The sequence below is a fragment of the Etheostoma cragini genome, chromosome 16, assembly GCF_013103735.1.
Source record: "Etheostoma cragini isolate CJK2018 chromosome 16, CSU_Ecrag_1.0, whole genome shotgun sequence".
In the NCBI taxonomy this organism is placed as follows: Eukaryota; Metazoa; Chordata; class Actinopteri; order Perciformes; family Percidae; genus Etheostoma; species Etheostoma cragini.
Genome location: NC_048422.1, coordinates 6899454 through 6910552, shown reverse-complemented (window position 1 = coordinate 6910552; position 11099 = coordinate 6899454). Strand labels below are relative to the sequence as shown.

General features: G+C 39.8%; 1 long non-coding RNA gene across 1 annotated transcript in view; it reads left to right on the top strand.

Annotated features, from left to right (window-relative positions):
- Positions 1-10263: 10263 nt before the first annotated feature.
- LOC117959465 overlaps positions 10264-11099 on the top strand; it is a 7006-nt gene continuing 6170 nt past the window's right edge. Inside the window, exons 1-2 of the long non-coding RNA XR_004659943.1 lie at positions 10264-10333; positions 10398-10400. This is a non-coding gene — a long non-coding RNA (uncharacterized LOC117959465). The remainder of the gene's footprint in view (positions 10334-10397; positions 10401-11099) is intronic.

The following is an 11099-nucleotide window of genomic DNA, read 5'->3' as shown; positions in this document are numbered from 1 at the left end:
CCACAGCCCTGCTGTGTGAACCGCGTATCGCTTGCGATTACCGCGGTGCACGCATCCTCGGGCTTGGACCCCTAAATATATAATCAGTGTTGCCAACAGGGACGCTGTAGAGCGCCCTCTGGTGAACAAACTATGCAACACCAACACTCATAACATGGTTGTCAGTCTGATTTTATTTTTTAAAAATTCATGTATGAGAATCGTTTGTCATTATAAATGATTCTGATGAATGAAAAAAAAAAACTTTAAATCGGCCATTATAAAGCAAATACCGATAGATCGGGAACTGCCTAATATCAGCCAATAACATCGGCCTGCCGATATAATGGTCGGGCTCTACTTTCAACCAATCCCTGGTGCGCTTTGTTTGTGGTGAGAACGCAATCCAACCTCGAACTGCGCCAACTGCAAACTCTAAAAGTCTGACCTAACGTGTCTTCTCCGTAGTCAGGTGTGCTTTGCAATCTGTGATGCGGCAGAACACAAACTGTAGCACATTGCAATGTTTCTCTACTAGAAATAGACAGCCGCTTACTATCACTCACATCTCCGTGGTCGAACCAGGCGGCGCCAAGGTCGGAGACAGACACCGGCAGAGCCGAGCAAAGTCTCGGTGATCAGAGCAGACGCGAAACAATGTCTGATTATTTGAATAAAATGAGCTGGTTTGACCACGGAAATTAAAGAAATTTGCACTAGTCCAGAACACAGGAACTTTTTCCTTTTTCCTTTCTTGCTCCCACCCCGGACACACCTGACCAATAAGCGAAGTGAACATTCTCGCATGGTTTGCAATGACGCATTTTGGTACGATTGGATTTTTTTGCAAGTGTGAAACTAAATTGACCCAAGGGGTAATCGCTCAAGTTACTCATCAAGTGATTTGGACTAGCGCAAAACAAACTACACATGTGAAAATACCCTAAATTGCACTATTGAAATTTGCGGGATTATTGGCGCAGTATTGGCGACAGCTTTAGAAAAGCTAAATATCAACATTAGGCTACTGATTATCAGTCAAAATCAGCTGTTTGTGCTTTGCATCTCTCTCGCTCTTTCTCACTATCCCTTCATTTTAGTTGGGGAGACACTGCTTTTTTCACTTGGTTAAACGGTGTTCCATTAGTTCAATGAAAGAGCTGCACTTGAGCATGAAACCTTGACTGTCTTGGGATGATGTAATCTTTTGTTGAGCTCTGAAAATCCTTTTATCACTCGCCCCTCCACAGTTGGGTCAATGCTGCTGGAACCTGGAAGAACACTGCGACTTGGACAGTAAAGCTTCCCTACTGCCTGCTAATAAAGTAAATAAATGAAATGGGCTCCAAGTCATAAGCTCCCCTTCAGAAGATAAGAAATGTGCTCTTCACTTACTGCAAGGTAGGGCGCAAAGCATAGCGCAGAGGCAAAGCACAGCGCGGGTGTATGATAAGTCATCATCGCTTTGAGCTACACCACATCCAGCTGTTAGCCTGTTGGTTGTGTTTTTAAAAGGTAAGCGGCAACTAAGATCAATTTTGAGCTTCAGCATTCTGAACACTTGGGGGCAGCAACACAAATGATGTAATGATAAGAAGACTACATCGCTTTTGGATCAGTCCCATGGCTTTTTCTAAAAGGATTTACTGGAAAGATTGAAGTTCCTAATTCCTAACTACATGTTAAAGCCTTTAGCATAGAATAATAATGTTCATATAGTACAGCTTCAAGAAGAGCTCAAAAAACATCTGTGTAAAAGTGTTGTGCTTTCCCCCTTTGAATGTTATTGGCAGTGGCATTCCAAGGTTGCAGTTGTAATTGACGTCCATTGACACATCTTGTACCGTGTCCTGTTGGTACTAATCAGAGACGAACATACCTTTCTTATATACTGCCTGCAAAAACAGTATACTATAAAAATACGTACATAGGATACTGTGCACTGTTTGAAGGCTATGTAGTATGGAAATGGCACAGAGCTGTAGTATAGCGTGTCTAACTTGAGTGACTTGTTCCAGACCACTTAAACAAAGATCTATGGACAGATCAATTGTTGGGACTTTCCAGGAAACAACTCCTCGCCACCAGTTGTTTTTGCTGCAAGGTAAATTAAGTCTTAAGATAACACTCTTCTCAAACTGCTTGTTTCCAACATAATTAACATTATTGACCCCTCCAGTAGAGCTAATTCGCATTCATCTTTTTTTCGATGATTGCTTGCCTAAAGTAGTCTGCTCTATTGTGTGTATAACTACTCCTTCACGACTCAGAGGTATGATGCGGACAGAAAACTGTGGTTGCCAGAACATGTTGGATGGCAGCTGTCACAAGTCAGCTTGTACGTCAGTGAGCTAGTACGTCAGTAAGTCTGTTTCTCTGCAGTAGATGGACAAAAAGCACAGCCCTGTCAATTCAAAATCTACAGAGCATGTAGTCTGAGTGAAAGAAAGTAACATCAGAGACCAAGCCCAGAGAACCAGAAATCATGGACTTCTCACAAAAGGACATCCAATATCCTTCTCTTTCGTGGTTGTGAGCGTGTGCACTATGGCTGATTTGTTTTGGAAACTCACTTTAAAAATAGTTTAGCATAAAATAATTAAAAAGTACAATTTTACAACTAAACTCTATTTAAATCCCTTTGTATTATATTTAGTAGCAACATAAAATGACTCTACCCTAATTTTATGTTACAGGAACAGGATGTTTTATGGGTAATGCAAAGGCAAATATACCTACTGTTATCTTCCACTGAAAGCTCTACTTGCTAAGATTTCCTTGGACTGCAATGTGCTGGGTCTGCAGTTTTCTTGATTTAGGCCCAGCTTATCTTAAGCTTATAGAGATGTCAGCAAAACCCCCTTTTAATAGCGTACGGCTCTTAATTCATTACCAAATGTAAACTTTGCTGCAGAGGAGAGCAGGATGGGCTGGGGGTAAATTAGAGGGTGTATTCTACTCAACTAATTACTCTGTAAATTCAAGCCCCTCTTGGGAGGAGAAAAAAAAAAAATCTAAACACTCAGACTCAATTTCTCCCCGCATTTATTAAATCTATCTAACCTAAAGGTGTATTATCCCTTTTCTTTTTCTTTTTTTAAACTGAAATGCACATATTTTATTTTCATAAACGTTTCTCTGGTTGACAAGAACCAAGACAGAAAGCAAGTCGTAATTGTAGGCGGCTTGCAACACCACTGCGGCCGCCCTAAACCACTTTGTCACAATCCTTCCACACAAGACTGATTCAATGTGGTTAGCATGTGTGCAGCTTTGTGCATATGCATCCAACCAAACTTCAGCAATCAAAACATATCGCCCGCTGACAGGTTTATTGCTTAACGGTGCTACTACTGTCAAAAAGTGGAAATATTCAGCTATCTGGATGTGATAACTGGGATGATTAAACCCTTTGATTCAGAGCCGTCACCTTGTCAGGCTAAAGGCTACTGTAGACGAGGACAAAAATAGTGGCAAAACTGGTCATTTAACAGCAGATGCCACAGAGCAGAGGATAAGAAAGACCAAGTGCTGCTCCTGTCTCCGGCTCCTATCCACCCTCTTATCATGTCGAAAGAGACAAATTTCAAGGCCAGCCAGTGACCCCTCAACTGTCCAAGCTGTCGCTCTCTCTCTCTCACACACACACACACACACACACACACACACACACACATACACACAAAATAGCCTTACAAGGACACATTTTGTTGTCAGTGTCACAGTTTTTGAAATACAGGGCTTTTAAGTGGCCCTTTAAGACCCCATGAAATGGAGACTGACTTCCCAGAGAACAGTGAATCTAATAAGGAATACCCATCTGCCAATTTATAGTTTTAGTATGTCGGTCTGTCCACCACTTTGGTTTGGACTGAAATATCTCAGCAAATACTGGATGGATTACCATGAAAATGTAATTTCATAATGACTTTGTTGATCCCTTGACTTTCCATCCAGTCATTAGTTTTTTTTAATTTTCCAATACTAGCCTATCATGCTAAATTAAGATGGTAAACATCGTCCTTGCTAAACATCAGCATGCTTGCATTTTTAATGTGAGGATGTTAACATGCTAACATTATAGCATTTGTCCCACATAATGATACACTGAGGAGGATGTTGAAAAGAGCCTTCCACAGCACAAAATAATTGAGATTTCTAAGTAACCTTTTAGGTTAAGATGCACAAGGTCACTGTAATTGTTACCGCGGCTCTCAAAGCAAGACTGTTCATTCCATTGTCAGCAATAGAGTTGAGCCTCTCTCAAAATACCATTTGTAAAAAGGAAAATAAGATTGGATGTTATCACCACGCTCTGCTCATCTGTAGGTTAGGATGTGAACAGGGATCCAACTGCAGTGTATTTTTGGTCTGCTTGTAGTGGGCGGGATGAGGAGTTTGTGTTCACTGTATTTTTCTCTTAAATTGAATTGCATACTGGAAAGATAGAAAGACAGAATATAGCTGTGATGATGGATGGATGGATGGATGGATGGATGGATGGATGGATGAAAAATACAGTCATGTACAATAAATTACAGACCTGTGGAGGGCTCCAAATTGGTGGGCTGCATTTTAATCAATGCTGATTTCCAATAGTCTGGAACCTACACGTGATGTACTTATTCCTTTATTATCAGTAAGCAAGATCATCTTTTTGAAATCTGTGTTTCCTGTGTTGATGAGGTCTGTTACTATTGATTCAGTTGCCACCACATGTTATCATGCATTCTGTGTTATGCTCAGAAACTGCAGACAAGGTATGCAATTTGCTTTCAGTGTATGAGCAATGTTAAACCGCCTTTGCTTGTTAGCTATTTTTCCAGACTTATATAAAGAGAACAAGAACAGGCACAGAGTACTGATGGAATGCACCAATGCAAATCTGAAGTATGGCAAATACAACTACTAAATGAATGAATTAGGGCTGTACAATTATTCTAAATTTGATCACAAAAAAAAGCGCCAATGAAGATGACGGAGGGAGAGACGCAACGTTTGGTGAGCAAAATGGGAAAACAATTCCTTTTTTTTAACTTCTATAAATGCAACATACTGCACTTAGTGCAACTTGCACAAAGATAAGTTTTACTTACATCTTTATAAATACTATTTAATGCGATTAACGTGATTTACCAGGATTTGCGACAAGGCACGATCTGTTCCACAGTAGCGGTCTGCCGTTAGCCTCCATGTTGTGCTCCATGTTATATAACGTAACATATATTATATATATACATGTATATTATATATAATGTGTAACAGCTGTTGCATCAGTTCTATTCTACTTGTGCTCATATGAGATACAATCCCTGTGGAGTCTTGGTTTGGCTGTAGCCTGCTTTTCCCACTGATTGGTTTGAGGGGCGTTGTTTGGACAGGATCGGGCTAGTACTAATTTAATACTATTTAAGAAGTTCTAGATTTTTATTCCCAACTTGTATATATACACATTTGTATTTTTTGAATGTTTGTTTTTGTAGTCTATCCTATTATTTCTTGTACATTCTGTATGTGTGCTGTGGGTCCGATGTTTTTCTACTGTGTAGCACTGAAATTTCCCAATTTGGGATCAATAAAGTCTATGTAATCTAACATCTTGCCACGTCACTGAATAATCCTGTTAAATAATTGTGATTTCAATTTGAGCTAAATACTTGTGATTATGACTTTTTTCCATAGAATGAATGAATTTATAAGTAGGCCTAAGTCTGTGGGTCTCTCCAAAAACACTAAAAACTTGACAAAGTAATTCTTCTTTAGTTTATTAACACTAGAAGTGCCGGGATTCCATAACTACTAGAACTGCCGTGAGCGGTCATTTTGACCGCCAGACTCCAAATACTATAATCTGTCATGATAAATACCTAATTGCAATATTAATGCAGGTATTGTGTTAGGATACCTTTGGAAAAACGAAATAATACCAAAATGTACAATTTAACGAGTTTAATTATACACTTGAGTTGCCCAGGTGTTCCAATTATTCATATCGGCATAGTAAAACACAATAATTTCATTCACATCTGAAAAATATGGTATGTAAATTCTTTCAACATAGCTTAAAACATGCAAATGACACCTAAAAGTATCCTCTTTGAACATTTATAACCTAACCTAACCTGTCACTGCCTCCGTGTTGGTGTCTGCTGTCGTGCGCAGCGCTGCTCGGACCGTGCCCCCCCGCTGCTCTGGCTCCCTTTTCTCCTCGCTAAACTCGTGTCTCAGCTCCTCTGCTAGTTGCTGCCTGAACTTCCTCCGGACAATTTCACTGCTGTTGCCCTCCTTGGAGAGGATGTGTGCAATTCCAGACAGTTTGAGGATGTATAAAGTTGTATAAACACGTAGTCAGCCACCGGCCATCTAGCTCCGTGGACCGCTCCTTCCACAGAGCGAGCGCCCGGCGGCTCTTCAGAACGGAGTCCATTCACGCCGTATTCACGGTGGTAGCTAGCGTTACCGACTCTGGCTTTACCTTCGGCCCATCGCTGATGCCCACACTAGTTACTCAATACCGCTTATGACGTTTCTTTGGCAGAGACGCTGATAGTAACTAAGCAACCAATATGCATCTTCAACCGTGCGAAAAATCCGAGCGGTCAATATGACCGTGTATGGCCGAAAGAGGTAAAAGTGATTTTATTTTCTTTGCCTTGTGTGTAATGTATATAAAAACTATTTTAAATTAAAATATAGAGCCTTTTAGGAAAAGTCAGGAACCAGCAGGATTGTATTTTTTTATCCAGCAAAGTTATTACATATGTAAATTTCAAAACGGTCAAAATGACCGTCATGGCAGTTCTAGTGTTAATAGGTGCTATGTCATTTTAATTTAGATCTTCTTATTTGGATTGAATTATTTAAATATTTGAGTTTTGATTCCTCTAAACACTCAATCGATCTACAGTATGAAACAATTTCAATGACTGAGTAAAAAAGTCTGGTCTCACCTACCTAATTTAAAGTTAACCGCTTGTGTTTACGTGGTAGTGGAAACTAAATACCACAGTATACCTTATAAACAATAGAACTAAATAACATGATCATGGTCCAAATTGTATGTAAAGTTATGCATATACGTTCAGTTCGTACTGGTGTGATGCATGGTCACTGAAGCAGTAAGTGGATTAGAGTGAGTATTTGCAGTGATGAGCAACATGAAATAACACCAAATGAGAGTGGAATAATCCAATACGAGCGGCAGTAACCTACATACGATTAGCATGCACAGCCTGTAGTATAGATTGACTTGCTCTTCCTTGAATAATAAAGACCTCAATGCTATGCCATGAAAGCCCGAGGAATCCATTTAATTGCCTTCCTTGTAGCAATATTTCATAATACACACAGAGAATGATAAAGAAGAATATACGTACATGGCTGACAAAATAAAGCTTACGTCACATTTGGTGGCACAGGAGACGTGAAATGAACCTGTGAATTGAACTGAAGAAAAAAGGTCATGCATCTTGTAAAGTTTGCTTTTTGCTGTTGTTTTACAACTTGTCTTCATGAGTGTTCAGGGGTTTCTTCAACACTCGACTGTAATAATGTGAGTCAGATGGCAATCCAACGTCCAAGAAAGTTTTACATGGTATTTTTTGGTAACAGTATGTAGAGATCTCAGGATTGGAGAGAGTATTATTTTCTTAAAACAGGTGAAAAAATATGACATTGTAGTAAGACTAAGGCCAGGTATCGAACCACAGTACTTGTTTTTTACTGATACTATTATACAGTACATCAGACTGGACAAAAATTTGACTGGCAAATAGACTAGACAAAACAAACTGAATACAAAGTGGGTATGCTCACGAATAAAGTGATGCAAATTACTACAAAATAATCAAAACAAATAGATGGGAGGAATATGTACGTGGCATGTCGTGTCAAATGTGCTACATGGGTGTACTGCTTTAAAAACAAAAGAAAGGAACGAAAAACCGCAAAGAGCTATAGTGAAGACATCTGCCGACAAAATATTGCTTTTGTTGCTGTTTTGGCTTACTCGGTTAACACTAGCAATGGTTCGATAACGTTTTTTTATCCCCGATACCGATTCTGATACTTGAACTTGCGTATCGGCCGATACTGAGTACTGATTGGATACCAGTGTGTCATATATTTTATTATGTTTTAACAACTGTATACTACTATCCCTCTATGTATGTTATATGATGTATATCTTAGTTGTCGGTCTGCCTCAGGTTACACTCTCAAACAATGAATGCCACAGATCTTTCATGTAATATCTTGTTTGTCAGTTATAACAGAAAAATAACAAAATAAACTAGGTTTACGTAATTTTCTTCAATGCTTTATTTTTGTGGTATTGGATCAGTGCAAAAACTCCAGTACTTCCCGATCCCGATACTGGTATCAGTAAAAAGTGCAAAAAGCGTCAGCTAAGGTAAAAAACACCAGAGAAAGCGACAAAAAAATAGGTATTCCAAATTGTATTGAGTTTGACACGTGATGTAAACTGATAGGTTGCCAAAAGGTAAAAAATAAATAAAAAGTATAAGAGAGAGAGAGTAATGCCGGTATTCCACTGCGTGGTATCTACTCGACTTGCCACGACTCTACTCGCCTTTTTTGGTTTTTCATTACGAAAAAAGTCCCTGGGACCTGCTACCAGTTACTTTTTTTAGCCATTTAATAATACTCTTGATTTTCATCTGCAATGGTGGTGAATTTGACCCTTTTAAAATGTTTCCTTTTAACCAACTTACTACAAAAACGCTCTTTGCAACTACAATTGATCATATTCATTCCTGACTAAATTCATCTTTATGTTCCTCTGATCTTAACTTAGTCAAAAGAATTCATAATTTCAGCTTTTTTAACTCAAATATTAGCTATAATTCTAAATAAATGAGGGTCATTGACCATGAATTCCAAAAGTACCGTAAAACTAGTGGTAGTAAGGTGGTGTTAGTGGAAACAAAAACAAAAAAATTTTAAAGTCTGAAAAAGGGACAGAAATGTTTGTCAGTTTTTGCCCTGGGACAGCACACGGGTTAACAATAAAGCAAACAACTCCCATGATTCCACGCAACTTGTCATCCATGTCATCAGAAAGTCAGTTTTTTGGCCCCATAGAGATGATTGACTTTTTTTTGTTCTTTCTGGATACAAATGCAGCGAGATACCTTATACTTTCTACACATGTTGATGTTCTAACCACGCTGGTGCATCTTTTCCCTTGTTTAAAGAAAAGACTTAAGAGAGGATTTGATAAGATGAGCAAAGCAATTTGATTTAAGGAAACCATGGAGGGCTGAGGTGGAGACCCTGAGAGAGAACAGGAGGACACTGTGAGTGTAGCAGAGTGATAATGGAGGTTATTTGTCGAAGCCCGTCAGTGTGACAGCACATGTTCATTGTCAGTTTTTGCCCGGTTTGTTGCCAACTTTTAGCTTTCTTAATTCCTTTTGCAACTGTTGCATTGGCATAAAACCCAAACAGTGATGCTAGTCTTTATGGCTTTCTCTCTGTATTGTACAGTATGTCTTATGTCATTATTTCTTTAGTCAGTGCATCTGTATAGATTTCAGAGCACGCAAGACACCATGCCTGATGTTGACTTTTAATTACAAGCTGCTTGTGAAGTATAAATAGATTGCATATGGTAATATGTGGCAGTATTATCACAGATAACTCCTTGTATGGTGAGTCATTCTCCATGCAGAGCATGTAAAGCTTCTGTAGAGACGGGAAGAAAAAAAGAGACAGAAAAAGGGAGGGGGCTTTGGGGAGGAAGAATAAAATGTTATCTCACTGATAGGAGCAGAGATGCCTTGTCTGGAGCAAATTACCAGCTGCTACGAGGGGAAGTAGCCTGTGAAGAAGGGCCATGTGACATGAAATCACTCCAGTGGTTTGTGGCCTGCAGGGACAGGACCAGGCCAGTGAGCGATGAGTGGCAAACAAACAGTTCACTGAGTGACACGCAGTGTACGCAGCATGGACAACCCGGGTTGGAGGTTAAAACAGCAAGAGCAGTGAACTCTCCAGGGTGGCAGGGGAACAAGCAAGACTGAAGAGAGAGGGAGTATATGTGTGTATTCTAGAGAGAAGGGAAAACAAGGGGAAGCAAACATTGTAGGGACATTTATTTATTTTTATTTTTTATTACACTGGGTTTTTCCTGCATAGCCAGCCCCAAGGGAAAATACCCCGCGACAAAATGACAAGAATTGAGAATAAAAATAGCCTGTCTACATGTGTTTAAGGACCACGAGTCACCAAAAAGGCGCCTACACGCGATCAGTTGATAAAGTGGTTGCTGGTAAAAAGCTTGTGCGGCTAGTGGATTTTAAAATCCACCTGCCACAGTGGCTGGTGGCCAAAAGTTATCATCATATTTCATATTAAGGAACAATGCTGTTTGCATGAAGTGCTGCTCGGCTGTGTAGAAAGTGTGTCCCTCCGGTGCTCTTCAGCTTCGGGATCCAAGTGTACAAGGGTTTAAGGACACTGGGGTACTCAGGAGGGTACGGTTTAAAAAGCCTTTATTATATTTCTTGGCTAAATTATTAAAACTCGTACTGAGGAAACAAGTCTGTATTATCTTTATGACGCATTAACAAAAAAAAGTGACTGGATTTCTACGCTGATGAAGTGCTAGTTAGCAGTTTGTTGTTGTTCATGCTGAGGCGCTTGCTGCTTCTGCTCTGCCTCACACACACTTTAGCTCTGGAGAAGCCAACGCATCAGAATGTGGCGACGTGTACAATTGACATCCTCATGACACAACGTGCCAGTTAATGTAAATTTATCACTGTTGTTATCTTGGACTTCCTTGCCCGTCCTCTGCCGAGGCGCTTTTGTCTAAACCTCTCCGTGCTGCCTTGAAAGGAGTGTCTCACTCTGAACTCACGCTGTGGGTGTTCTGTAACAAGGTGTCGGTTTATAGTTTATTACACAATGAAATTCCTATTGTCTAAAATATCTTCACAAATGGCACATTGGGGCTCCAAACAGTTCATTTCTCTTTTCCTCCAGTATTTCTGCCTGGATGTCAGCACACTTGGTCCCCTTCTGTAGATACAGTGGGTACGGAAAGTATTCAGACCCCTTTAAATTTTTCACTCTTTGTTTCATTGCAGCCATTTTCC